At 37.4% G+C, this 25,899-nt stretch overlaps 1 protein-coding gene and 1 pseudogene across 1 annotated transcript in view; one reads left to right on the top strand and one right to left on the bottom strand.

Moving 5' to 3' along the window:
* Positions 1-25,899, top strand: part of LOC135704222 (cytoplasmic 60S subunit biogenesis factor ZNF622) — a 530,133-nt gene that overhangs the window by 128,545 nt on the left and 375,689 nt on the right. The gene's annotated exons all lie outside the window — the stretch shown is intronic.
* Positions 8,279-25,899, bottom strand: part of LOC135704256 (uncharacterized) — an 85,040-nt pseudogene continuing 67,419 nt past the window's right edge.

The following is a 25,899-nucleotide window of genomic DNA, read 5'->3' on the forward strand; positions in this document are numbered from 1 at the left end:
GAAGTTTTCTGCTCGATAGGCCCAAAATGGGTGATTAGGCCGAAGTAGTTCTCTACCCTGCACTCCCGATCATAAGTTTGAGTTCACCCTTTAAAAACATGTAAACGTTTTTTGCTCATATCTCTGCCATTTTACGACCGATTCTCGATCTTTGTTTATAATAGCAGCGCATGCCGATTTTCATACAAAATGGTCAACTTGATGTAATTTTGATGTCTTATGGAGTCTTGTGTGATTGGAATCGCTGGAGGATGTGCGCGGAATGATGGTCATGTATTGTTTGTCGGTAAATATCGTGGAGAATGATTCGGATCCGTCTGTCATACGCAGAATGTATACATTTTGTGTACGTTGGACGAGTTCCGGGTCGTTTTCTGCCATTTCTGAATCAAGTTGGATTTGGTGAGTTTGTTCCAGTTGAAGAACGTTCTTATACATTTGTTACAATTTTTCTTGATTTCTTGATTTTGTGGGTTTTTGAGGTTGGCTTTTGGCTGATCGGAGTGTGTCATTGGGATTGATGATTAAGGTTCAGGACAGTGAAAATTATATGGTAGTATATTATTCCATTATTGATATCAAAACATTTGTAACAAAGATGTTACATAACTGCCATTGGATCTATCGATTTAAATTATTAAAGTTTATCAGAAGTTTCCTTAATAAAGAAACAAAAACAACTAATTATAAAGTAATGAAATTGGGTTGTTAGTGGAATGCTTAAATAAAACAGCAAGAAAAGGTTATCTTCCATTTAATTTTACTTAATTAATTTTGGTATCCTTTTATCCTTCGTTCGGGCTGGGTTTATTGGTTCATTTTTTCAGCCCTTCGATGACGGAAAATCTTTGGATTTATAGTATAATGATTAAATTTTTTCAGCCTTTGTTCAGGCTGGACCTATTGAATTAAATTATTTACGTTTATTGATTTATTAAATTTATTTACAGTCCTTCGATGATGGAAAATCTTTAGATTAATATTAATATTAAGTTTAATCAAGTTTATCTCCTTAATGAGGCCTAATTGCAATTTGACAGATCTGAGTAGGATGTGCGTGTTTGAACCTGACGTTTGTTTTTTCCGTGGAGTTTTTTTTTATTTATAAACGGTTGCATTCTAGTTCCCTATCATAAATTAGCCGCTGAGAAGCTGTTCCGAAGCCAAGTAGAACCTGCACGAGGCGTTCCATCATTTGTCCCATCATTAGTTCCATCATTCGTTGAGTCGCAGCGTTGAACCTGACTATTGGCCACGAAAAGGCTTGCCAATGCATATCAAAAATCGACTACATACACCCGAAAATTTGTTTATCTCAAATCGAAGGAAGACATTCCGCGCAACTACCATAAACCGGACTAGTTCACGTTGATCTTCGTCAAGCTTCGTCAACAATTTTGAATTCTACATCAACACATGTCAGGCAGCCTTCAGGTTCAATTGGCTAAACTTGGTGAGTTCGAGATCACCTTTTTATGGTGCGTTACTGGTATAAGATCTGCCACCGAACCCTAGTCGTGACAACTTCAAACTAGGAAATCAGGATTTTCCAATAATCAAAGGATCACATTTTAGTCCTTGTTACTTTTTAAGGCATGATAATACTGACATGACTCCGCGCCGTTATGCATTTATATATAGAGATTAGTGACGTTTAACGCACGCACACTAGAGGGAGAAACGCCGTGTAAAGTTGTTTATTATTTTCCTCTGGCTAACCTAAAAATGTATGAAAGTAGACCTGTCAAAATGAGTTTGACATCGATTTGTTATGTATTTTCCTCGGATATTCACTAACGCGCTCTCACATATCGCACCAATACATCCGGACGTGAAAATCTCTATTGTAGGGGGAATGGCTTTAATGTTGGCCTATGGATCTAAGATTAGGCCCATCGCTAAAAATCTGCTATTTCTAGAGTAACATTTGAAATGGGCCTATGTCCAAAACGTAAACAAACCAGAAAATGAATTTTAAATTTTGACCGCCACTATTCAATTCATATTTAAGAAAATTGAAGTATTTTAGGCATTTATATTGTTCACAATGACAATAGTAACTGTATCTCAGTATACAACATCCAAAATATACGAAAAGCTTTCAAAAATATATGAAAATCGATAACAATATAATTTCATAAATTAATAAGCCTTTTTGTGAATTTTTCAATGGATAGGTCCTTTTTGTTAAGCCGTTGTGCTTGTCATCAGAAATGGTAGACCCTTTGGTAAGCCTTCTTGCAACGTCAAATAAATTCAAAACAAATCATCGGCCCTGCCTCAAGCAGTAGGGCCTAACTTTGGTTTGAAATTTTTCAATCATCGGCCCTTCTACGTCACTAGGCTTATCAATGAAATGAATGTAATGAATGGTTGGCCGTTTCAGCGTGCGGGCCTATTAATGAATCGAATAATTTCGTTGATTGGCCGTTTCGAAAATCGAGTTATTTTTAATGATTTTTCTCGATTATGCGGAACTTTCCTACACGATTAGTAGCTATCAAGCGGTGCTAAAGAATGGTATCAAAACATGATTTGTTTACGTTTTGGACATAGGCCCATTTCAAATGTTACTCTATTTACTTTTATTTCTTCTTTCCTTTATTTAACGTCGGTCTCTGTTCCGCAATCTAGTGCCAATCACCGACGGACATCGATTGCCATCCATTGACGGCAATCGAATGTGCAGGAAGGCAGCTTCCACACCTGCGTAGGATATCGCACCCATTCAACACACATGGGCCGGGACCAACGGCTTTACTTCCCTTCCGAAGGAAGACGTGACCAGCGATTTTAATGCCTCAAAAAAATCCCACCGACCTCGGCTGGAATTGAACCCAGACCCATCGGGGTGTTAGAAAGCAGCCACGCTTACCACTACACCACCGGCGCCGGCTAAAATCTGCTATTTATCAATTGTATCTAGATGAGCGCTAATTGGGACTGAACTAATGGATATTTTTGATTGCTATTGAAAATTTAGTCGATTGCTGAATTTATGCATGAGCCCAAATTAGGGACACTTAGGCCGACATTACATACATTTCCCCTATATTTCAAATCAAAAATATTTTTTATGTTCATAGATTTCACATAATCCTTTTCCCTTTGTCCTTCTCCTTTTCCTTTCCCTCTTCTCTTTTCAGAAAGCGAGTAATGGCGCTATAGCCATAAGTCATAAAAGGCTAGGACAAGAGTTAGTGCTCATGCCCCAACCGTCAGAAGAAAATGGAGCATCACTTAACCTTTCTAGCTTTGATGCTTCCAACGACCAACCAATCATATAATTACCAAAATCGGAACGTACGGTACGAGATGTCCACGTTTCATCCATTTATTGGATTCTGAAGCATCGTGTTTAAATTTTCGATTTAAACAGGCCCGATGTTTTCTGAATCATCTTGTCCCTTAAATGCTGCACAGTAGGCCTGGCCGTTTTGATATGTGTCTTCGATGTGAAACATATATCAAATAGACAAGAAAAATGATGTAGGTATATACATCATTTTCCAGGATGCTTTCAAGAACTGGCTGTGTTGATGTTAGATTAAATTAGATTAGATTAGATTAATGAGGCCTAATTGCGATTTGAGGGGTTGGGGGTTTAAAAATCTTCAATCGTCTATCTCTTTAATTAAGGCCATAAATCACGATTTGAGCGGTGCTTGAGTGTTCAAACTCTGTAATCGCGTTTATCTCCTTAATTAAGACCTAAATAGCGATTTCAACATAGAGTCCATGAAGGGTGGAAGTTCATGGGCGTGAATTTTTGAAATCTTAGTTCAGTGGTTTTTTTTTATATAGAAATAACGACGCGATAAAGTTAACTTTTTTTTTAATATGTATATGACTGTTTAAAGCGGAGACCCTGGATGAGCGATTGATATTAAGCTTATGAAACATGGAGGCCGCTAATTAAAGATCATTCGGATGAGATTATTTCCAGTTATTTGTTTTAATTTAATTCAATATTTACCAAATAACGTCTCCTCAAATTAATTGAGGCTGCCGCTTTTGCTTACTGAATTGAAGATTGTCTGCTTAAGAACTGTAGATCGGAAATCCATATCAAGAGCGCCAATGGGATAACAACAAGTTGAACGGTTCATGTAAGGAGCTCGGTGACCTAGTGACGACTGATTTTGCTTACTGAGAAGAAGACCGCGGGTACAATCCCACTATTACGCTATTAAATCACTAGGACATCAATTCAGCATATCGTTTACCAAAATGATTCCTGCTGCAGTCCCAACCCTTTTGTCCAACATCCCAGTCATTTATCGTGGAAGTGCAGAGGTGTTCTCGGCTTTCAGTAAAGCGAGTATTACGTCAACATATTCCTACCCATTCCTTTCTTGACCAGCATTCGGACGTGGCCGGCGCTGGTATTGCCTAGTTGTAGATCACATTGAGGATGATTGCTAGCAGCGTCTATTCGGTATCTGTGTAATTACAGCTGATCTGGCAATAACGGAGTTGCATCCACGGGCGGTCAATCATACTCATGCTCATTCTCATGTAACTTTGTTGTCTTATGATCAATTGAACTGAAGCATTAGTCACAGAGCTACAAATATTTTCAATTTTACGATTAAAAAATACCAAATTTTTGGAAACACCTGCCGGAACGTGAGATACTAGGTTAATTTGTTCAAAATAATAGCAGTTTTAATAATTTGCATTTCAGCTCAATTTTGAGCAGGGCTGGAAAGCACCTCTGAGCGTTAGCAAAGCAACATTGTGCATACATCTCCCAACACTCGACAAAGAGTGTGTGGTTCTCCCATTTATTCCGCACACTCTTTTCCAACTAATCCGTGAGAAAGCGATCTACACAATGAGCGGTATACTCCGTGCGACGCAGAGAGTGAATATAATACAACAAGCGCTAGTGTCTTCTTTGAATTCTTTGCAGAATTTGCTTACCACGATTGCATGCATACGAGATGAAGAAGAGCAAAACGAAGAAGAATTTTGTATTTTTGCTGAGTTTCCCATTTGCAACCCTACACTGAGTGGCGCCCTTTGCGTCGGAGCCGTCGGAGCGATGGCTACACATTGAGCTTTCGTTATTTCTGGGTGTGTGTCTGTCTTCTCTTCTCCGCTGCTTTACACGTGCGTAGGGTGAAAGACAAGCAAACTTTGTGTTTGCTTGATTCTCACTTTGTTTATTTCAGAAAATCTGTACATTGCGCACATTGAGTGATTAGATGACAGTCCTGATTTTGAGAATTTGAATTATGCATTTCTCAAATCAAAAACTGCTATTATTTCGAACAATTTTACCTAATATCTCACTTTCCGGCAGGTGCTTCCAAAGATTTGGCATTTTGTAATCGTAAAATTGAACATATTTGTAGTTCTGTGGCGAATAGCTCAATTGATCTTTAGAGAACAAAGTTACAACATTTCAAAGTTGTCAATTTTGTATGCAAATGAAAGGTATTGACTGCAATTTAGTTCGTAGGTAACTAGTTTAAAACATTTTACAATCTTTGTATACTAAAACTTCGCCTAAAGTTACGACATTTTCCGAAATTCACACTGAAATGAAAGTGGTAGTAGAACCCTTATTCTATCCCCATCAAGATACGGTTGTGAAAATTTGGTTGGACATTTTAGAATATGCTCTAAATCAACTAAATAGTTATTAAAGTCATCGAACAAAAGTTTGTGGTCACCTCACAGTTTGATTTGTCGCTTTTGCAAGTTTAATTAAAGTTTTAGTATACAAAAATGTGGAAATATGATGCGGCACATACCAACGTAGTAAGTTACATTCATTACCTTTCAATTGCTGCAAAAAGAACTAAAATTTGACAAAAAAAAGGCTGATATGAACAAAAATACCAATCAGTTTGGGGTCACCTTCAAAACAAAACCTGGGAATGTTGTTTTGTTTATATCTCTGCCATTTTTGGCCAATTTTAGTTCTCTTTCCAGTATTTGAAAGGCAAATAATGGATCTTAATTCGTTGCTACGTGGCGCATCATATTTTTCATGTGATTGTACTAAAATTTACTGTGGGGTGAACCCAAACTTTTGATCGATGACTTGTATAACTATTTTATTGATTTAAAGCACATTCTAAATGTGTCAACCAAACTTTCACAAACGAATATCGATGGGTATAGTATAAGGGTTCTACTATCGATTTCATTTCAAAATTTGGCCGGCCCAATTCTGAGGAAATCAGTAATCAACATTCAGTGAGAATTTAGGAAAATGTTGTCACTTTAGGAGAAGTTTTAGTATATAAACGTTCTTAGTTGAAATTCGGAAAACCCCACACGCGACAATGGATTTTACTCTCGTTCAGTACGTCAAACATAACGTCAGACATAGTGCGCTGTATTCACAGAACGATGCACTCGCACTATGTCCAACGTTATGTTTAACGTACAGAAAGAGAGTAAAATCGAATGTAGCGTGTGGGGTGGTTTTCCGATGTCCAACTTAACCGACAATACATTGTTTTAAATAGGGGAATGTCTGTAATGTTGGCCTATGGATCTAAGATTGGGCCATCGCTAAAAATCTGACATTTATCAATTTTATCTAGATGAACGCGTCAGTTGGACGGGACTAATGGATAGTTTTGGTCGCTATTCAAAATTTAGTAAATTGCTGATTTTATGTATGGGCCCAAATTATCCATTCATCCCAAATTAGGGACATTTAGGCCGACATTACATACATTTCCCCTATATTAAACCAGGTGCGAAAGTGAGGACAACAATAACAAACCAACTTTTTTGGCTGGAGCGAAAGTGAGAATAACACACTTTGCACTGGAAAATGGGGTCACGCAAGTGTACGTGTTATAAACGTCAGAAAGGTCAATATCGTTTCAATTACCTATAAAGATTGAAAATCGGTCGTAAAATGACATAAATATGAGCAAAAAACATTTACATGTTTTTAAAAGGTGGCCCCAAACTTATCATCTAAAGTGTACTACAACAGCCAGTTGAGATAGTTGAGATGTTTTCAACCTAATTACGATTACTTAAGAATAGCAATTCTTGAATAATATTTGAGTAGCTTCTTTGATTATGAAATCAATCAGCTTCTATTGTTTAAAACTGCTTAATTTCAAGATTCTGACGAAATCGTTGTAGTATGTCGTCATAGTTTACAAAAGAAAATGAGTGATTCACACTGCAGCTTATATTAACTCTTAAGCCTCCAACGCAAAAAAAAACCACGCCATTTCAATTCAAAGTATATTCAGAATAAAAATAATTTTTCAAAATCCTTTGAAGCTCATCAAAATTTGTGGAGTTGCCGGTTTTTTTTAAAAGGATGGCTAAAAAATTGTTCAGAAATTACAGAGTTATGATAGTTTTTCAGTATCAACGTTGAGGGTCTGAGAGATAAGACTGTCTTGTCTACTACTTATCTAATAAACTATCTTGATACCAACCATCATACTGATAATTTTCAGTATAAACCTAATATATTGATTCTGATATCAAGATAGACTACAGGTTACAGACTTGTCACTCTGAAGGAAGTGGGAACAATATCCACGACTATGCAAAAATATGCTAGAATATGAGGAAAATTTGACAATTTTACGCAGTCCATGAGTAACCGCGTTTTTAGCGAATTGGACTGATAGGCAGTGATCGGAAAACTCAAAAACTCAATCTCACGCGTGAGTTTATTCGCCTTTGAATATATCCTTGCGAAATTTCAACTCCGCAAAAATCACCGATGAGTTTCAAGTTCAAAAATTCATTGCTTTATATGTTGGCGTTATCCATTGTTATTACTGTTGTTGTTGCATTAGTGGATGGAAAACTAACACAACATGCATAAGCGTGCTATCAATTGACGTTTGAGCAGTTTTAAGCTGGAATGATTTTTTGGCATTATAAGTATGAGTGCGTGAAAATGCATGAGAATCTCAAGTATGAGATTTGTTTGCCACATTCGCACGCGAGTTTTTTTTTCTCTCAGGGAGGCTCAATAAATGAGATTTGAGAATTATTTTCCAAACACTGGATCGGAATTCTAATTCGAGTTGAATTCTGCGGCCGTTCACAAACGTAGTAACGACACCTCGCGAGAATTCTGTGGAACATAAAAATTGCCTGCTGAGTTGCATACAATATTACATTCGAGGATCGTAAAAGATGTCAGCGGCTTAAATTGAACGTTCAATGGGTGAACGATGATTGCTAATGAAAAGTTCCGTCTGCTTGTCTGTGATACTATGAACTTGTGCAACGATGCATATGACAAAGGTAGCATTACCTACGTCGCCTAGATCTAATTTTTCATTTCAATAGCCGTTGTGTCTTCTTCTGCTTGGTTCATCAGAGTACTCTGCAGTACAGCGAAAAGTGAGTATGCCGAGTTCAAGGTCTGTAAGAAATAATTATTTAATAACCCAGTTTAGCTCTTATATTTTTTTAAATAAGTAATAGGGGAAATGGTTCTAATATTGGCCTATGGATCTAAAGCTTGGGCCCATCAATAAAAATCTCATGCTCTTAAATTTTTCTTGGAACAACGATAACATATGGGGGAAAAGTTGGCTTCGGCAATAACTTAATTTATTATCGTCAGGGGGTAAACAACGTCCTTGAGAGCTCAATTTTGGCATGTGGATACATTGTGTTTCAGAGCAACTATTGGCCAAATTTGAGTGCTCTAGGACTTTTTTTACCCCCTGACGATAATAGGTTAAGGTATTGCCGAACCCAACTTTTCCCCTGGATAATACAAATTGATAGATTTGATTAATATTGAAAAAAAAATGAAGCATGATTTCCTTCGAAATTTATGTCTGGGCCCAATATTAGGGACTGACATCAGGCACATTAACCCTATAATTCTCCTTCTTGGCGCTTGACCAGTTCCCGGCCAAGTAGGATAAAAAATAAAAATTTAAGACTCGACCATCTCCGATTTGCATGAATCTTTGAATAATTATGTGTTATGGACAATCAATTGTACAGTGGTTTTATATCCCGAACAAAGAAAAAAGAAAAAAGCACAACCCAAACTTTACCTCTCTCCTTCAAGCGTATTTTTTTTTTGAAAAAAAAAAAATGAATGTGTCTACTACCTACATATGACATTTAAATTTATTTACCTTTCCATATGCCGTTGGATTTGATAATTAGTCACAAATTGATTATATTTTGTTAAAAATACAACACTGCTAGTTGGTTCCAAATTCGGCCTACGTATTTCAATTTCGTACAAACACATAGCAACGTCACTGGATTTATTTCGTCATAAGGAAAAAGGCAAAAAAGGAATGGAAAAACGAATTCGCTTAGAGTGCGTCTTTTTCAGAACAAAGGGTGTCAGTATTCATAATTTGCGCTCTTAACCTTTCTTCTCTGCTGGGGTCAATATGGCCCGAAACAAGGGGGACGACTCTATCTACGATGCAGGAAATATTATGTTTTGCTGTGGCTAGCTGCGCGTACGCTGAGTAGATAGAAAGAAGATTTATCACGATTTTGAAGATTTCCTGCAAAAAGAGGATGCGCGATGCAAGTAGATGCGAGAAATGAAAGAAGAATCGAGATTTAGATGTGTCGCCCCCCTCTGCCCGAAATGATCTTTCAAAACGGAATAACTTTTTACGGGTAGCATCTAGAGATCTGAATTTTCTGAATTCTCTCTTTTCCTAATTTCGGTAGACTTATATTTCTACGATGAAATGATTTAATTTGGACGTTTCTGAAAAGGTACAATGTTTTTTTCTTGATTTATTTTCCGTCGATCTTGTTTTTCGTGCTGAGCACCAATGCTACCGACGCTAGGGAGGTAGCTCCCACACCTGGACCCTACCTATCGACCCATCAACTCAGGAGCCGGGACCAACGGCTTTACTTGATCAGAGATGTTATGCCTCAAAACATGGGACCTCCCTTAGCTCAGTCGGTAAAGGCGCAGCTGCAAAGCAAGACCATGCTGGAGGTGGCTGGGTTCGATTCCCGGTCCGGTCTAGGAATTTTCTCGACTTCCCTCGGCATAGAAGTATGGTTGGACTTTGCCACACAATTATACCAATGCAAAAATGGTACAGTCATCGAAGGCTCTCAATTAATAACTGTGGAAGTGCATCTAGAACACTAAGTTGAGAGCACGCAGTAAGTAATTATGCGATATGCTAAGAAGAAGAATGCCTCGCTGCGCCGGCTGGGATTGAACCCACCCCACCACTGCACCACAGGCGCCGCTAAAAAGGTACATTTACAAATAAGGTGTTAACGGGTAATATTGACCTGGGTTTCAAATTGTTTTTGGATAAGGTTTTGTTTTTATCTTTATTAAAGAGACTTTCAGCCATGGGCTGGTTCGTCTCCGGCTTTTATTTTGGATAAGGTACGCAATCGCATCTACATGTTTTATAGTCAAATTTTGTGTCAGAGTCTGAAGTTTGAGTATCTGGAATATATAACCGATTTTGACGGGATAGACCACAACGAATCGATACCGAATGAAGACAGGTTTGGTCACAGCGCCGGTATGTTGGTCGCTCATCAAATATGGTAAATCATTATGGAAATGTAACCTAGATACATCAACATAGTGTAAACAATACCTTACTGAGGACAGTTGATGTTTTCTTGCTTCATGCGACAATCAAATTTCTCATTAGGATAGCAATGCGATACATCAAAATACGTCAAATTGATGCGTATGAATATTCGAATATTTTGAAAATGAAAATGCTCAACAAAGGTTACTTCCCTGCAGGCCGCTGGGCGTTTGGAAAGAATATTAGAGAAACCTTTGTTGTTTTGGGGACCGGATATGCCTTTCCGTTCCCACAAACATCATAGGAGGGGAGATTTAGTTAGTAACCAAGTAGCACACATATGTCACACAAACTTGCAGCAACTTGAATGTGACTAAAATTAGTCCTATATCAGTTACCTCAACCGGTTTGTGATAAGTGTGCTACAAGAGTAGGTAGGTTTCGTTGGATCAGGATTCACCAGCAAATCATGCGACTCTATCAACTCAGTAAAGGGACCCGTAGTGAAAGCCACGATTCTCTGCTTATTCAGCAAATAAGATCACCACTAGGCCACTAAGCTCCTTACATAACAACAAACCATTACGAACGACGATCGTTCGAGTCTGATAAAATGAAACTATTCAAATAGAGTCGATTTGTTAGTGTAGTGGTTCTCAAACTTTTGTCGATTGCACCCCACTTTAGGACATTTCTTTAGCTCACGAACCATCAATATTGGGTGCAAATGTTGTTAGATCAAAACGCTTAAAACAGGCTCCAAACTGCATGATTGCCTGGAAGGCAAAAACAAAGTGACACTGAAACGGCAATATAGCAATATAGTCATTTTTAGTGTCCAAACCCACATTGGCTACACCCAGACTTATTCCGGGTTCCCTTGGGGAACTTTCCATCATCTAACTATAACTAAAACCCATCATGCGAAAGAACAAATCAGGTGAGAATTCAAAAATTAGATCTTTTAGGGTTCATGACCACATTGACCACACCCGGACATGCTCCGGGTTTCCCTGACCAGAATCTGACTTGATCTAAAACTCTTCGTGCATGTGAAAACAGAAATAATGATCATTGGTAGTCTTATTCAGTCTCCAGAACAACATTACTCACACCCGGATATGTTCCGGGCAACTCCCCGGCAAGGTGACAGATAATCTTAGTTTCACGTACCCACTTGCAAATAGTAGATGTCGCCACACAACGTAAACAAAGGGACTGCCCTTCACCGCCGCAATGGTATTTCTCTATGAGAAGGCAACTTTTTGTTTCACCATGTGTGGATGTCAAGCAACAAGCAAGAATGCCATGTGAAAAGAGCGATTTATGATTTTCGTGGTGAAATGAAATAAATCCAAACAAATTGGAACAGATTGATGGAAGTTTTTCTTATATAATCAAATAGAAATAAAAACACATTGGTTGATTCTATTATATTTTGCTCTTGAATATTATCAGTCTTGAGAATAATGTTTCTGAGCATACTTGTGCGGTGAAGACTTGCAATAAAAAGCCGTATTATTAAAAACAGTTTACTTCCCCATCTTTCTATTGAGGGGTGAAAAAAAATGCAAAATTGATTCTTATTCGCGGTGAGTAGCAGGTTTGCTGTGTGAACACTAACATTTCGTATATTCATTCAAACATGAAGAAATAAATAAAATAAATTAAAATAAGCGTCTCTCAACAAAAGATATTCATAATGAGCTTCTAAAACGAATAAATTTCAGTGATTGTCTTTTGTTACACCCGTCCGTTTAATTAACATTGTTCCCCACCAACTTGAAGTTTCAAGAAACAGATGAGGCTATCTGTTTTTATGCTCAGTATTTTATTTACATTATTTACATATCTGCATTCGCCCTATTCAGATAACACTTCTGAAATTTGTGAGTTTGACAGAACCACCAGCACCAAATTTTCGGAGTACACTGGAAATGTACTGTACTTGTCAAGTTGCCCCGGGTTGGTTCCGGGTTACTTTGGGGTGGCCAGAATCTGACTTGAACTAAAATCAATCACGTGGCACATTAAATCGTATGCGAATACAATAATAAGATCATTTGTAGTCTTTTTGAAGGATCAGGGGTACATTGCTAACACCCGGACATGTTCCGGGTTCATCAGGGAGTGGCCAGAATCTTTATTCAGCTAAAACCCATCTCGGCAAAAATTCAGGAATTTTTTTCTGGTTTCCAGCAAAATTGAAATAGTGTGATAAATTAGTCAGACTTTTTTAGAATAATCAGTCCTTTTCAGTTAGCAAACATTAGCGCGCCCAATTGTTTTTCGAAATGTTTACTTGCTTACTTTTAGAATGGTAGATTAGGCTGCTAGAAACAATAGCTATATACACGAACACCTTTACAAAAGTTGAAAGGTTACAAACTTCGATTTTCTGAAAATGTAATTTTTTTTTCTTCAGAACGATTTCCAATATTTTTGTTTACACGGCGTATGAGAACGACCCAAATTTAAGTTTTTACTCATAAACTCATAAATTTACTCATAAATCACATATTCGGAAAGTTTTTCCTGGACAAACTTGTAAAAATCTGGAAAAACATGATGCAAATTTACTCATCGTTCCTGCACTTTTGGCGATTATGAGTGAACTAACCTCAAATTTGGATCGTTCTCATTAGCCGTGTACTTTATTTCGGTTATTTTTCCATCCCAACACATGATTGGAAATTGTTTGGAAAATCAGAAAATCCAAGCGTTTCAACCACCTACCGTGGTGAACGATTCCAAACTGTACCGAAAGAACCCACCGGCCTTCAGCACCATCGGCTTATTGGTGCGGATCATCAGCAATTTCGCGTCCCGTTGGGTCATCCGATCGAATCGATACCACTCGCAGGAGTACAAAGCGTTGGTCAACCGTTGGCTCTTGCGGGTGATTTCGTTGCCATAGTAGCAGGGCAGATAGATTTCCACCATCATCGACAGCATGTACATTACTATACCAATGGTAACGCTATTGTTTTCGTGCAAGTTGATCTACGGATTAATCAACGATTAATGCATGTAATGGGTAGCACAGGTTTTAGATTTCATCCATACGCTTAATATGCGGAAAGCCGTTGCACAGATGGTTATTACACTGGCACAAAACTGACAGAAGGCCGCCGGCGAATAGACACGCTCAATTTCGCGCACAAACTGGCCAACCAACCAGAAGTGTTGAACGTGTCGTATGAATAGCTGCCTTCGTAGTTGGATGATGTATTCCTTTTTCAGATCAACGAATCGAGTTTCCAAGAAATCCAACTGAATTCCAGCGATGGCTAGAAGGAAGGCTATCTGAATGTCCCCGGCCACATTCAAGGCACAATGCATCAGCATTCCGAGCACCTGATAGATGGAGATTAGCAGGAAGTTTATCTCATGATTCGGTCCATACGGAACTCCGAAGAACCAGGAGTATACTGGTAGTTGGTAGTGGCCGTCGAATATGTGGATAGCACTGCTGGATGCAGCTATGATGCTGACGATTAAATAACTCAGCAATACAGTGTTCAAATGACGTGTAATTTGTTGATAGCGTTGTTGCTCGCATGGTCGCTTGGGAGAGAAATCGTCCAAATTGGATAACTCCAGCAGATGCATGATTTCACGGAAACGCCAGTACACGGTAGCCGTTTTGATGAACATTGCCATCTCGGTGAGCATGATAAAGAAGGTATTATTCCAGAGATTTTCGGATTTTTTCTCCTGCAACCGCTGTAGATCATGGCTAGCAGATATACGAACAGAAACGGGACGTTGAGCAGCCAACGATAGATTCGGTACGCGAATGGTTGATTCTTCGCGTGGTACATTCCAAACACTCGGTATATTGTCAAGATAGTTCGAATGGATGAAATAAATTTACGCTTTGGTGCCATGTCACTTTGTTACGGTTGATCGTCTACTAGGGGCGTCCACTGACGAGACTAATAACAGTCCACAGTGTATAATTAAAGTATGACCTGCGGTGAATTTATTTATGACGTCCAGCACACCATATGAAAAATTCATGTAATTTTCGATTATATGTGAACGATATTTCCTGTAAATTTAAGCGCAATTTCGCATGAATCAGTAATGTTCTATACAAAATTGTAAACAATTTTTCTTGTTTATGCCAAAATATAGCACAAAACTAAACGAAGCGAGACTTTACGCGATAGTTAAATTTCAGTTTTTTTTTCTGTGTAACACGTCAGAGTTTGAAGTTTAATAATGACTATGATGGGGATGGCCCCGGAAGATAACCGAATATCTTAAGGGGGAAAATAGTAGAGCCTTTACGTTTTCTATGGAATTATAAATCAACTCGTACAATGACCTTGGCTTTGGATTTTAAATCGGTCAACCAGCAGTTGAATTTCCCTAGCACTAATTTAACATCTGCATTGCAAGACTTATATTTTAAAAAATAGAGGAGGGAGTCATGAATTCTAGAATTTTAAAGGGAATTGAAAAAAAAAAACAATTTGAAAATTTTATAGATAAGAAAGTTTCCAATGAATTATTTTGAAAATATATGAAACATTAACGTTTCTAGAAAATGTCGTTGAATTTCATTATACAATACTCATTATTTTGTAATAATATGTCTGTAGTACTAGTTTAGATTTAAACTTTCGCATGGTTGTTGATGGCATCACACTTGCGTGATCTCAAGTTTTTGAAACCTTAATCATTTACATTCAAAGTGTTTTTATGTTACTTCATACGTGAAGTTTACGATTTTCAGAGTTGGTTGGCTATCTAACATAAAGCTTTAGGTAGTGTGATAATTTATTAGAGAATGGTCTGAATAGGGTAGGTAGAAAGTTCCGCTAGACTACGGCAGTATGAAAATTGAATAGAAGTTGAAAATGAGCGAAGGGCCATTAATGCAACAGTTTCGGGGCTGCGTCATTTCACCGAAGGACGTTTTGCCGAAGAAAATTTCACCGTAGGTCATTTCGCCGAATTTAAATCAGGAATCAAAGTTTGTTTACTAAAATACAAATATCTTCGGTTGTAATGAAGCAATATCAATTATTTTAATGCCAAATTAAAAGTGAGTTGGCACAACCACTACAAACATTTGTATTTACCAGTGCTGTAAATTCTCAAAATGAATTGATAATTTTTGATGAAAATGAGAAAAGCAGCTATCCTCTATCAAAGGGGACCTCCTTCGAATGGGTGATATCAGTTGCTTAGTCATTTGACGAAGGCATGGATCATTCTTATTTGAGAAACGCTTGATATCATTCAAGTGAGTGTAACCTACACATAAACGGAGCAATGGTCGACATTCCGGTGAAAAAGCTAAGCCAACCCGTTACCAACCTGAGTTCTACCAAACCCTAACCCGATGTTGGCTTGGAATCATTGAATGGGGTCTGTCCAAATTCGGAATAAATTTTCTCATTTTTGAATTCTCCACAGATTTTTAAGCTTTTACCGAACAGTTCCGCAATTAAAAAACCAAGTATACATGTGAAATTCTCGCATGTGATATATCTCGAGATCCTGACCAGATAAAAAGTTACTGTCTTTCACAAAGTTTTTGAGGAGATCAAAGCCTATTGCTTGGTGCTCAATAGTTCAGAATTTGCTCACTATGCGACGCTAGTATACACGTGAAATTCTCATATAAAATATTTCGAGTTCCCAACCAGATAGAAAGGTACTGTCTTCGGCATAGTTGTTCAGGATGTCAAGGATTTTTCGCAAGTGGACAGTAGTTCAGAGTTTTCTCACTTTGCGGCGCTACTATAGATGTGAAACTCTTGAATATAAAATATCTCTAGATCCTGACCAGATAGAAACTAAATGTATTCGGCATAGTTTTTCAAAAAGTAAAGATCTTTTTGTTGGGTGACAATAGTTTAGAATTTTCTCACTATGCAGTGCTAGTATATACGTACCTTTATCCCATATTCAATAGCTCGAGATCTTGATCAGCTAGAAAGTTGCTGTCTTCGGCAAAGTTGTTTAGGGGGTCAATACTTTTTGGCTGGTAAACAGTAGTTAATAATTTTCTCACCACGTGGCGTTAGTATACACGTACACTTCTCGCATATGCTATATCTCGAGATCATCATCAGATAGAAAGTTGTTCAGGAGGTCAAGGTCTTTTGGCTGGTGGACAGTAGTTCGGAATTTTCTCACTTCATGATGCTAGTATACATGTGAAATTCTCGCATATAAAATATCTCACGTTCTTGACCAGATAGAAAGTTACTGTCTTGAACAAAGTTGTTCAGGAGTTTAAAACCTAGAGTTTATTAGGCACCCCTATTCTGTATTTCGTTTCGAACGAAATTCTCATACAAAAAAATATTTTTTTGTATGAGAATTTCGTTCGAAACGAAATACAGAATAGGGGTGAGGATCTCGAGATATAGCATATGCGAGAAGTGTACATCTATGCCACGTGGTGAGAAAATTATTAACTAGTGTTTACCGGCCAAAAATGCTTTGACCTCCTGAACAACTTTGTCGAAGACAGTAACTTTCTATCTGGTCAGGATCTCGAAACAAACCACATGCGAGAATTTCACGTGTATTCTAATCAACTAATCCTGATCAAAATCTCGAGATATTTTACATGCGAGAATTTCACGTGTATACTAGCGCCACGTAGTGTGAAAATTATGAACTATTGTGTACCAAGCAATAAACATGGACCTCATGAACAACTTTTTCGAAGGCAGTAATTTTCTACCTGTTCAGAATCTCGAGCTTGGCATACGCGAGAATTGTACACGTTTACTAGCGCCATGTGGTGAAAAATGTCTAGGCTACTGTCCACCAGCCAAAAAGTCTTGACTCCCTGAACAAGTTTGCCGAAAACAGTAACGTTCTATCTGCTCAGGATCTCGAACTATTGTATATGCGAGAATTGCATGTGTATACTAGCAACGAGCAGGGAGAAAATTCTGAACAACTGTCCACCAACGAACAGATCTTGACTTCCTGAAAAACTTTGAATCCTGATGAATGTGGGCGTCTTAGTGGAATACCTGTATATTGAGAGAGAGAAGGATTAGTATTTTCCATTTAAATCCACTACTTTATTTGCTTATCCTTGACAGATACGCGTATTTCGTCTACAATGTGCAGACTTCTTCAGTGTCTTGTACTAATACTCTACTGAAGAAAAACATCGCATTTACCGAATATATATTAACACAGGTACATTTTCACTTAGAAAGTAGGTAAACTTAAATTTAATTTTCTATAGGACCAGGTACTCCGCTGCTTACTCGTTGATGTGTCCTAGGTAGTAACTTGAAAAGCCATGTGTGTCCGTTTCCTTGATCCCTGTTGAGTAAAGTTGAATTACGTTGTTTGTTGATCTCGAGGCTTTCTGCAACATCCAATTTCCATGGTGTAGATACGGTTCGTAAAATCGTGATGTCCTCCGTCGATAGTTGGTGGTCCTCTGTGAAGATGTGTTCTGCAACCTTTGATTTGAAATCATATGTTAGGCCTTTTTCCTCTTGCTTTTTGGCCTTATCCGCTATATGTTCTTTAAATCTAGTTGCTAAAGTTCTCTTGGTTTGTCCTACATATACTTTGTTACAATGATTACAGCTTATTTTATATAAACCTGCTTTACCTGAAACATTAACTGCCCAACAAACAATTTGAGTTGATCAACAGCTGATTAAGCTATTTTTTAGCTGAAAAAGCTTGGTTTTGCCTGAATAAGCTCTTATTCAATATTCAATGTTTCTTGGGTGGGTCTTTAGTGGATCCTAACAATGATTTCAACTGGCTATGTCTACTGGTGAAAACTAAATCTAATCCGAATTGTTTTAACTGTGGTCTTAGCTTGCAAGTAATATCTTGATCAAATGGAACGGACACTCGTTTCAATGGTTCAGGTGCTGCGGTGAGGGTTATAAATAATCTCCTTTGTAGAATTCTCGCTTTTTTATCGATGATTGATGATGATGTGGTCTCCTTGTATCCGTTGAGTCTTGCTGTTTCGAAGATGTACTGTAATTCCTTAACCTTTCCTGTATCGCTGAGTGGAAGAGTCTGCATTTGATGAATCATGTGGTGAAAGGCGGCCATTTTCTGCTGGAACGAATGGTTGGAAGTATAGGGGTTACTATTTTGGTGTTTGTTGGTTTCCTGTAAATTTCGTATTTAAGCGAGGAAGATGATGACGATTCCCTGATGACTAGAAGATCGAGAAATGCGAGTTTCCCGTCATTTTCTACCTCGTGAGTGAATTTGATATCCTTGTGAATTCTGTTGATCTCATCTAAAATTTGTGGAAGGGCTTCCCGTTTAACTACGCTGAAGATATCGTCAACAAACCTTCACCAACGGTTTGGAAATAGTCCTTTCTCCCTCAGGATTGTCTCCAAGTTGGCCATGAAAAGTTCACACAAGAAGGGGGATAGGGGGTTTCCCATTGGGGCTCCTTTCGTCTGCTTGTAGAAGTTACCTCGGAAAGAGAAGTAGTTCTCTTCCATACAAAGGCGGGTCAGCTTAAGGTACGTCCGAACCTTGTTTCTCCATGCTACATCCTCTCGTTGTGTTAATAGCCAGTCCTCCAATTGCTTGATCGCTCCCTTGACCGGTACGCTGGGAAAAAGAGCTGTGACGTCGAAAGATACCATAATCTCGTCCTCGTTGATGTCTCCTGAAGATTGGGTGTTACTAACTGCTTTACTCTGGAACTGATTCGGCATACTCTGGATCTCTTTGACTAGCCACTTCGCTAGTTTGTGGGTGGGGGAACCAACTGCAGACACGATCTCTCGCATTTCATTCCCCGGTTTGTGGACTTTGGGGAGACCTTTGATCCTGGGTAGAATGGGATTGGATTCCCGTAAACGACCTGCTCCATCTCCTAATACTGATTTGCACTCCTTCGTTGTCATCTGATTATCGTAATCGTCCTTGTCCATGATAACGACCGCGTTTCCCTTGTCCGCTTCCACGTAGTATACTGCTTTACTTTTTAGCTCCTTTACAATCCGAATTTCTTTTTCGTTGGCGCGATTTTGTTCAACATTTTCACAACCATTATTCAATTTGTCAGTCGCACTGAATAACATCACCCAATAAACGCTAATGTCACTTCTATGCAAATATTAATCAACTTTCAACTTTTAGCTTCAAAACAAAGCTGATAAAGCGAATATATTACTTACTTGCTGAATAACATAAACATCAAAAGTGCTTTTTCAACAACTAGCGCTACTTTGGAAGCTATTTTACAGTCAACTAGAGTTTAATTTATTCTTGTGAAGTTTTATGGCATTTACTCCACTCCTTTACAAATCTGAACGAACTAGTCCAGAAAAGTGATTCATGTGGACTAATATAAAGCCTCTACTCAGCGATCAGCGTAGATTTGTTTACATCAGATCAAAGTGTTGGTTTAGCGAAGTTGGTAGTGAATTCGAATCCAGTTTCCGGTGCAGGGTAATAATTTGGTGATGTGCTTATAACTAATTTCGATTAATTTTGATTCACAGTAAAATAAACATGACAAATTCATCCAACAAAAAAAAACATAAACAATATTTAACCTAGCGTCAAGAGAAAGCTGTGTAGTGAATATTGGATAATCGAGAAAAGGTTGAGTAAGCGCCTGTTGCCCCGTACCGTGGGTAGATCACCTTTTCGTGGTACGTTACGAGATGTAAGATCTACCACAGATTCCTAGTCCTGACTACTTCAAACTAGGGGAACAGGATTTTTCAATAATCCAAGGAACACATCTTAGTCCTTGTTACTTTTTATGCCTTGTTGATAGTGACAAGACTCGGCTTTGTCCACCATGATGATCTTGAAACAAGGAAAAAATGAGTTAGTTATTCTTCATCTATATGGTTCCTAATTTTCTATTCGTTGTTCTCTAGTTTGAAGGTTAAGACTAGGGTTCTGATGCATGGCCGTTATTGGTGTCATTCCTTAGTTGCTAAGGAATCAAATTTTGACTGACAAAGGGGCGCGCCTTTGGAGGGTGTTTCAACACTCCGAAGGGTATAAATAGCGGGACCTTTCAATTAGAGCCGGATCCTTGCGATAAATGCAAGAGTGGCTACTGTAAAAAAATCGAATACTTCATCATTTCTCAATAGTGATGGAGTAATACAACATGCACTAAACTAACGACACGGGATATACTACAATAGATCAATTTACTGGTCGCAGTAGTGTTAGGTCCCGAACAGAGAAAAAAAAAGCGCCTTACAAGTTCACACACAATTAAACAGCAGGATAACAGCTGTATAGAAGCGTTAATAGATATGCTATAAGAGCTTGTCCCAACCGTCACAATAGCTGACTTAGTTCGCCAGATTTGCTTGTATATAGGTTGAGTAAAGGTTTCCTCATATCGTATAACATTTGAAAACAGCTTGAGGCTGTATAAATTAAATGAGTTAAGCGTTTACATTGCGAAAATTGTTAGTTGGGTAACCACTAACCGCCAAGTAGCTAATCTATCTTCGCTCACTACTGCTAACTAGGGGAAGGAAAATCTAGTTTAAGTTAACGCCTTATCGAGACCACACGTTACTATTCACCTTTTATCACACACCCCGGCACGGCTAAACAACTTACCACTCTTGTCTCTTCCACGTATCAGTACAAAGTGTGTCCTCAGATACCGCGCTTGGTGACCTTTGTCCCCGGTAATCTCGATTTTGAACGAAGTCCAAAATCACGAAACCGATTCTCAAAATTGAGCATGTGACAATTCTTATAGAAATAGTGATATTTCATTCCACTGAACGAATTTTAATCGTCCAGACAAATTCCTCTCCCAATTCGGGATAATGCAAAGCCAAACAGGAAAGGTGAATGGATTCCTAATTGTTTTTAGGCGCAGGTCGATGCACGTGAATCGACGCGGTAATGTGATCAAGAAGTCTACGCTCAACAGGCTATCGGGACAAGTGCTTTGCGCTTGTAGCTAACGTATACGTATACAGTTTTATGGCTTAATGTTACTCTTGCACTCAGTCTAATTATAAATATAATATATAAATAACATATTTTTTTGATAATAACTTCATTTGTACAGGCTCAATCAAATAAATTTTACAGAGCCAAGTTATCATTTACGTTATACATTATTTATTAATGCCTTAAATTTTAAAGTTAAGCTTCTACAAAGGGTAAGTTATTTTGTGTTCTTCTTCTTTTTTAAATATCATAAAATCATCATCATTAGTTTACACAAACATTCATATATTATGAATACGAAAATTTAAAACATGTATTTCGTGATCTTAGATCGAAAATTTCCTGGGTAAAACACATTCACTGTATTTACTTACTTGTGTTCTTCGAAGTATAGCACAATTAAACGCAATACACGAAACTCAAAACGACTGCTTCACAGAACTCTTGGTGAACAAAATTTATCACAAAGAAAACCATTTCTACTTTATTGCTTTGCTAGCAATCGTGAAAGTATCATTGAAACAGCGGTGCCAGATGTATTGCCTCTAGCAATGGATTTAAGTTTATTAAAACAATTAATTGCGAAGTCTGCCTCATTAACAAAGATGAGTGGATGTATTTAATGGTGGATAAATATCAAAAACTGATTAAATAAAACATAAATGACCATTTTAGACATTTTACCGGTCACATTTGCTGTTGTATTGAAATGAAGGAAGAAAAGAGATGGTTAAGTTTTCCTCACCATACCAGTTGATATTTATGAAAAATGGGCACTTCCAATGAATTTTACCAATACATTTAGAAAATGATGATCGAAGAATATTTCAAAAAGAAGAAGTAAACAAAATAATGACCCTTTGTAGAACCTTAAAGGAATTTAACCGAATACTCGTAGTCGTCTCGAGGCTAGTGGAGATTTACAATTTATGGATGGGGAAAGGGAGAATGAGGTTTGAAATGTGATTTACGATATAAATATTTCATTATTTCTAAAACATGAACTTATTCCTACTCAACTTTATATCAGCAGTGTGATTATACAATTATTACAAATACATTTAAATAAATAACATACAACAGAAAACGATTAAATAATTTATAGAAAACATAACATTGATTATAGTTTGTAAATGTTCATTCATAATGTGCTAATCATAAAGTGTACTTGCTACAAACATGATTCAAACACAGAACTGTTGATCATGCCCTCCCTCCTATCTTGTATCCGCTACGCCATTGTAAATTCGACACGAGAGAAAATTAATTACTACACCAGCAGTATCAATTAGATTTACTAAAAAATCCAAAAAAGGCTCGAAAGAACTCTCCATAAAGTATATTTATGTGAAAGTGTGTTTCAATTATTTTCCAGTAGTTTCATTGTGCGGAACATCCAGAATGCCGGAACACATTTTCATAATAAAACTTCATTTCAAGTTTTGGAAAGTTTTTGGCCTTTGGCGTGACAAGGATGAGTCAAGTGCTTACAAAATCCACCGGATTGTGTTTCATTTCTTCTTTTCCCTGCTGATCTTAGGATCAATTTTAGTGGGTGCTTTGGCCTCGAATAGTGTTGAGGACTTCTTCACCGAGACACTGTACTTTGCGCTTACTGAGATAGCAATGGCTACCAAGGCCATTGTCGGATTTATGAAATTCTCCTCCATCTACCGACTACACCGTATGGTTCTGTGTACCGAGTTTCAACCAAGAAATAATGAAGAACATACCTTGGCCGGACGTGTTCTGAAGAAAATCAACTTAATGTACACTGCATACTTCTTCTGGTGCACGGGGGGAATGCTCAGCAATCTGATTTATTTGTTTGATGGTCACTACAAGCTACCAGCTTTTCCATGGCTACTAGGAATTCCGTATGGTGCAAATTTGCCTTACAATTACGGATTTCTTTGGACATATCAGGTAGCAGCAATTGGAATTCATGCCATCATCAATATGGCTGCCGATACACAAATTGGCTATCTGTTGGCAGTGGCTGGCATTCAAATGGATTTCCTCGCAGGAAGACTTGGAGAACTTAGTTGTTTAAAGACCGGCGGCAATCAACTGGAATTTGAGAGGTTGTACCGAGGACACATAGCACACTTTAACAGCGTCAATGGATACATCAAGGAAGTCGAACGTGTTTATTCCAAGCCAATGTTCAGTCAGCTCTGTGCCAGTGGAATAACGATATGTGCAATTGCTTTCCGATTGTCGTCGGTAAAGTGAAAATGAATGGAAGTTTGTATTTATGTACATTTAATTTCACCATTTCTATTGATCAACTAGGTAAACACCATCGAAAAATTCGCTACAGCAGTGCCCATGACAGTGTACATGCTTTCGATGGTGGTACAAATCTTTCTACCCTGTTACTTGGGAAATGAACTCACGTTGAAAAGTGGACACCTGCATCACGCGCTGTATTCATCCGAGTGGTACAATATGAATTTAAAGAATCAAAAGGCCATACAAATGTTTATGGTTCGTTCAATTCGCCCAACCAAGGTGAAAGCCGGTGGATATTTTTTCTACAATCTGGGATCGTTCACAACGGTAAGTTAGATTATCTTTTTAGTGTATTTGACTATTTCATCTACTGTTCTAAATAAATTTCTTTTGCAGACACTCAACACTGCTTACTCTGTATTCTGTGTTCTACAAAGAAGAGCGCAAAGTGCATATAATTAAATATCGCATCAACAAAATATACACAAATTAAATTGCACACGAACATTAAAGCATCGTGAATGTTACAAGTACAATGTAATTGATAACATTACCATAAATTCTTGACAGTTGACAACATTGGAAGTGAAATTGAAATTCAAAAATATAATTACACTGAAAACGAAACTCAGAGAGTGAGTAACTTTTACTTTTACTGGAAAAAATTCTAAAAGTGTAGGTCACTTCATACGAATGAGTAACAGTGACTCACTTTCTGAATTGTTTCGTTTTCAGTGTAATATTGGTTCACTGTAACCATTTCAATAAGGCATTCTCAGTGCTCCTCAGCGATTTTAAATATGGGCAAACTGAAAAAGAAACATTCATAGATCTTTCTACGTATTAATTCAGGCACTATTTAAAAATGAAAATAGGGGTCTTTGAGATCGACTGTGGCATCATTGTGCTCGGAAAAGTTAAACTTTTCAATTCAACGGCAGATTATTGATAATAACAAATTATATGTACATTAATATTAGAGCTCACTTTAATTCTGCTCTTACACTACATTTTACAACAAGTAATCACTTTACATTTTTAGAGAAGAATCTTTATAGAGTACTGAACAAGTAGTCATAATTCAATTTCGAACTTTGACTTGAGTTTTAATCAACAAAACAAAATGTTATCTTACAAATTTTGTTCAGTAGCGAAAAACTACATTTAGCTTATTTTTACTTATTTTTTCCATTCCTTGTTCAAATTTTTAACGGATTATGAATCTTTAAAAAGTGATAGAAAAAACTGTTTTTCTTTCGTGTAAAAGGATTGATTTTTCATTTGCTTTGATGGGTTTTTAGGTCAAAATAAGCCGAAATATTGACGTGTGTCATAAATTACTGAAACTGAAATAAAATACTTGGTAAAAAAATTGGTTTGGTTGCATGAGTCAATAACAACAATAAAGAAAGAATTTCCAGATTTCGAATTTGAGATTGTACATAATTTTTTAGACAGCATGTTGTTCTCATGATTATTGCTCGAGATAAACCACCTTTCAGTCCTTCATAAAGATTACATGTGTACTAGGGTGGGTCAACTTTACAACCCCCTGTTCCCTACTGCTTAGTTGGATTTTTAATAATCGTTCCGTTTCCCATTCATTTTTTCATACACAATTTAAAATTCTCCCGCAAACCTTAATACACATCGGAAGAGCAGTGGGGAACAGGGGGTGCACAACAGTGGGGAAATTAAGGTATACATTTTTCGTCAAAGTTATAGCTGAATTAATTTCAAGCAACTTTGTATGAACAGAACTTTTTTGTATCTATTGACCGATTTAGAGTTATTTTCTTGAATTGAGTTAGGGTGCCTCTAAAAACAGTTCTTTTGCTATTTCAAATTTCTCAGCAAAGGTGTCTTTACATAACTTTTAGTTCTTTTGAAGGGGCACATTTTTGCTGCACAGAGCTTATCGATATATTTTGCCGATCAAGAGTGATTGACGTTTTTCTATGCCCTTTTCAAATGTTAATAACTCTGGTTGGGGCAAACAAAAAAAGTTTTTTTACGGCATTTGAAAGAGGTATGTTATTTTTTAAAGTCGTATCAAATCAATTTGAAATTATTCATGTTTTTACTATAATTGGGTATATCTTTTTCATTAGAAGAGATACAGACAACATCCTTTTCTAAAAAAAAACGTTCCTTTTCTAAAAAAAGCTTTAAAAATCTCTCGAAGATAACTTTCATGAGACTTTGAATAAAAAAGTAATCGGCAAAA

The sequence above is a fragment of the Ochlerotatus camptorhynchus genome, unplaced genomic scaffold (assembly GCF_037179485.1).
Source record: "Ochlerotatus camptorhynchus isolate MF236.1 unplaced genomic scaffold, CSIRO-AGI_Acam_v1.1 ptg000232l, whole genome shotgun sequence".
NCBI lineage: Eukaryota > Metazoa > Arthropoda > Insecta > Diptera > Culicidae > Ochlerotatus > Ochlerotatus camptorhynchus.